Genomic DNA, 5275 nt, shown 5'->3' on the forward strand with positions numbered 1-5275 from the left:
TCCATCGTGCACAAGTAATGGGTTGACACTGTGCGTTTACTGCTTGGTGTTTGCACGTACTTCCTTTTCCTTCTTCTTGCATGCAATGCAGGTGTCTCCGATATGGCCCACTCTGGAGCAAAAACGGCACTCTATTTCGAATTTGCCCGTCGAAGGGTCGTGCCAGCCGTCACATTGGTAGCAACGCCGTTGGGAAAGCGGTTTCTCGTCTTCATGCTTGTTTTGAGCAGCCTTGTTGACCTCTCTGGAGTTCGTTGCCACTTTGATTCCTCGCTGCTGCCTTGACGCACTCTCCGCTGATAGGGCTATATCTAAAGCGCGTTGGAAGGTCAGCTCCTTTTCGGCAAAGAGGCGCTGTTGGAGGTGTTCATCGTGGATGCCGCAAACGAATCAGTCTCGCAACATTACGTCTTGTGGCAGCATTGTTGGGTTCCGTTGTGAAATAGGCTCATGCCTTCCCCCTGACGGTGTCGATGTTGCAGGCGTAGCCGCTGGCACACCAAAGTTGCAGTCCACTGTCAAACTCTTGAGGGCTGCAACACAGCTGCTGATCGATTCCCCGGGGTTTTGGTCTCGTCGTTGGAAGACGTACCGGCCGTAAAGCTCCTATTGTCTTGCATCGAAATGCCGCTGGAGAAGTGTGACCAGTTCACTGAAGCTGACCTCTCCAGGGGTTTTCGGCGCGACAAGCGCACACGCAGTCTCGAAGGTGTCCGCACCGCATAGCGTGAGGAGGAGGGCCCGTTTCTTCTCTTCATTGCTGATGTTGTTCGCCACAAAGTAGAAGTTGACGCGCTGGATCCATGACCCCCAGGACTTTCCCGAGAAGGCCTTGATGGTGCCGTACATTCCTCCTGTAGCCATGGCACGTAACCTCGAAGCTGCGCTCGCTTCACAATCCCATCCTCATCACGAGTGTTACGTTGCGGGGTTTGTGTGGCATTTTTGTGTGGAAGAACCACACCGCTCGGCTGCTGGGTACAAACTGCCTTTATTTCCAAAACGGCACCTGTTCGTGAAGGCGCGGTCCGTGCGCTGCGTCCTTTGTGAAGGGGAAAACGTAACCTAATATGCCTTGTTGCTCTGGCCACACGGCTGAGTGACCGGAATCCGGTGCTTGCGAGTCCCGAAGCGGCAGCACACCTATTTGCCGGGAGCGGCAGTGCGTCGCTTGTAGAACATCACAGATATAAAGCTAGTGTGCTGGAACTCGTCAAAGCCGTGTTAAATGGAAAAATAAAATGCAGCCTATGCAAGGAAAAGAGGGCCAAGAGTTTCCGCAACTCTGTGCCAATGCTCACCGATAAGGCAGTCATATTTTTCACATACCAATCAAAGAAACTGGCCAATTTTGACAACAGACAAGGCAGCTCACGTCTGATGCAGCGAGCATACTAAGCTTGCGCTTGCGACCATAAAATATCTGCCTATTAAACAAGCGAAGACTGAGTTTTGTATCAGTTGCTTCACACTGCCAAAATGAATAGCAGGAAGTGTCAGCGCTCAGCAGAGAAGTAGCACAAGATGCGGGGCGCGCATTGCCCTCCCTACACGCATGCACCGCATTTACAAATTTCACCAGCAGTTAGCATTCCGTGCACCACTGGCCACGCACTTGCGAGTTCCCTCTAACAGTGCACCATACTGTACATGCGCACATTTTTTCCTCAGGTGGACACCAACCGCTACTGTCTCAAACCAGCAGGCCTGCTGCAGCTTCTTCACTTGCAGGCAAGCTACTTGCCCATAACCTCATCTCATTTCAAGTTCTAGAGTTCTACATGTGCATATTTTCCTTCAGGTGACCACCAACCGCTGCCATCTCAAACCAGCAAGCCTGATGCAGCTCCTTCACTTGAAGGTAAGCCACTTGCAGGTAAGCGATTTGCACATAACCTAACCCCTCATTTCAGGTTTGACAGCTATATATCTGCACATTTTGCTTCAGGTGGACAGCAACAGCTGCTGTATGAAAGCAGGAAGCCTGCCGCAGCTCCTTCCTTTGAAGGTAAGCCATCTGCACGTAACCTCACCTTCTGATTTCAGGTTCAAAAGTTGTACATGTGCACATTTTCCTTCAGGTGGACACCAACAGCTGCCGTCTCAAAGTAGCAAGCCTGCTGCAGCTCCTTCACGTGAAGGTAAGCTACTTGCACACAAGCCATTCGCACGTAACCTCATCTCCTTATTACAGGTTCGACAGCTGTACATGTGCATACTTTCGTTCAGGTGGACACCAACCACTGCCCTGCCGTCTCAAAGCAGCACACCTGTTACAGCTCCTTCACTTGCAGGTAAGCCATTTGCTCATAATCTCATTTCCTCATTACAGGTTCAACAGTTGTACATGTGCCCATTTTCCTTCCGGTAGAACAGCTGCCATCTCAAAGCAGTACACCTGCTGCAGCTCCTTCACCAGTGATGTCATCGCCCGAAGCCACTTCAGCACTGCTTCTGGAACAGCTAAAACCTCGATTTGGAGCACCATAACAAGCTTTTGGAGCAGTAACCAAGCAAACATTTTCACAAGGATATATCTGCCTCTAAGCTGCAGCAGTTGAACCACATGCTCAACAAAAACCTTTTATGCACAAATATAGGCATGTCTACTTCGAATACCCAGAAGATAAAATTAAGTCACTGCTCTTCGTTTTTCTGCAGACAACCCTAAGTTTGTTTAGTGCCGTGACCTCTGGCCACCTAACATTTTCCCAGAATCCACGTCATATTTGTAAACGAATATGACTTTCTCTAATGCTTTAATTAGAGTACTGGAAGCACAAGCTGTGTAAATTTTCCATGCATTCTGTTTACTATCTAGAAGCACTATTCTGATGCTGCTCGTGCTTTCAAAACCATCTAGGCCTTCGCTGCATGGTGAAGTGCCTGCTGTTGTGTCTTATGGAGAGAATCGTTAGGATTCTAGTTCATAGACGGTTAACAGAGTTTAATAATTGATGCTTCATGACCGAAATCTAATTTGTGTTCCATGAAATTTGCAATGATGGGAGGCTTCGTATCTAAGTTCAACAAGTTCTTAAACAAGAACTGTTGCCGCGGTCTAGAAACAGAACGGAGATGCTTTCTCAGCCAAATGCCACAGTCCATTGCAGTGCGTGGAATTGTTGATAAAGTCTGGTGATTGTACGGTCAGACTTAATGATTAAGCACCCTGCACGAACTTTTATGGAAGCAGTCATGGGCACGTTACCAATAAAAAGTAACAGCGTTACAGTTACAGTTACCTAAGCCAAAAAAGTAACTCTGTTACAGTTACAGTTACAGAGTTTTCAAAAGTAACCTGTTACAGTTAGAGTTACTCTGAAAAAGTAACGTCGTTACATTTCCGTTACTGTACAAAATATGTAATAGATCGAAAACCAAATGATAGGATTTATTTAATGAAAACATACGAAGGCATGCGCAGGGAGTCAAAATTGCACTTTGTAAACCCATAGACGAAGGAAACCTAAAAGATGGCCCAACACCAGCCTTCTTTGTGTACGCCTCATTTTGTTGCATCAATTTATTTGTTCATGTACCGTTGGTGAAAATGGACTTTATTTGCAAATAATAATAATAAACGTCCTTGGACACTAGAAGTGGAAAGCGTAGTTGATGCACTGGAACGACGGCATTATCCTAGGATGTTTATTAGCGATACCCAGAAGAGCATGCGATAGGGAACGGGGAGTGCGTCACGAGTGAAGACGTCCAATGTGTCTATTTCCTATGTTCAAGGTGTATCGGACCCTGTTTGGAGGGCTCTGCATCCGCTGGGTGCAAAGCTCTCCTTGGAACATGTGTTCGTGAAAATCAACAAGCACAATGTGGGGATTGCGACGCGACTCAACATCGGTGAAACGGGCAGGAAAGAATCGACAAACGGGATATTGCTAAAGCAAATCATGCAACGCATTCTAAGACGGAGCTTGTTGAGCACTGCTGGACAACTGGACATAGCTTTGACCTAAACAATGCGATGACGCTGGCTCGCGAACGAAGTTGGGGAGGGGGAGAGAAAACTGCAAGTCGGAGTTAACCTATTACAATCAGTTCCAAAGAGGTTTTAAAAATTGCTTCGCTAGTTCACGGTATTTCTGGCTCTCAACCGTTTTGCGCTCTGCTGCTTTCTAGCCGCCTGTCAAACACGATTAGCTCGGAGCCTCGGACAAAGGAGACTTTAAACTTGGTGTCCTTATTATTCACCGGTACACCAAGAGCAGAGCTAGCAGCTCAAGTGACCAAAAGGATATATATGTAAAAAAAAAAACGGACGTGAACTTAGTCTTAGCGACCCCTCCTCCCAAACTGCGAGGGGAGCGGAGTTGTAGAAAAGTGAAAGGTGGAGAGGAAATGGGAAAGTAACCGTAACGCTATTTCCCGTTACAGTTACTGTGTAAAAAGGTAACAGTGTTACAGTTACAAGTTCCTTTAACTTAAAGGTAACTAGTTACAGCTACAAGTTACTGAAAAAAAAGTAACTAGTTACCTGTAACACGTTACTATAACTAGTTACTGCCCAAGACTGTATGGAAGTATATTACAAGTAGTACTACTATTTTTCATAAAACACGCTAACTACAATGAAATGGTCTATTAAAAAACATACATGTACTGCTCACGATAATTAATGAAATAAATTCAAAGAAGACTGTCTTCCAAGAACTTTAATTGCACCAAGTAATATTTTTCTCTGCTTGGTCCACAACAGTTAGAAGCTATTTTACTGAACTTAATCATGTAATCTCGTTGTATGGTCTAATGTAGCAGTAGAAAACTTTACACAGTATGGGCCAGTCTGAATTGCTTGGCAGGGTTGTGCCTAGCAACTACTTCAAGTACATAGCACTCACCAGTATTCTGCAATGACCACTTGAAGTTACAGTAACTTAGAATTGGTTTGCAGGCACATTTAGTCTTCTTTTTCTCCGAAAGACTGCAAGGACGACATCTTAGCGCACGCTCAACGCAGATTATGAGATTTTTGCAAAAATGTAGCAGGATTCACCTATTGGCGCAGTTTGGCACAGCTATCACATCACTGCTTCACTCGCAGGTAAGCCATTTGAACATAACCTCATTTCTTCATTAGAGGTTTCACACAGTTCTACATGTGCACATTTTCCTTCATCTGCACTTGAAGGTGTTATCCTGACCACAAGAATAAAACATCGTGGTCGACCGAGAGGGAGAGGTATATATACATATATATTTGCTTTTTTCCCCTGCTGTTGTTTGCTGTTTTTTGCCGTGTGTAAAAGAAAATAAAAAA

The sequence above is a fragment of the Rhipicephalus sanguineus genome, chromosome 1, assembly GCF_013339695.2.
Source record: "Rhipicephalus sanguineus isolate Rsan-2018 chromosome 1, BIME_Rsan_1.4, whole genome shotgun sequence".
Taxonomy (NCBI): domain Eukaryota; kingdom Metazoa; phylum Arthropoda; class Arachnida; order Ixodida; family Ixodidae; genus Rhipicephalus; species Rhipicephalus sanguineus.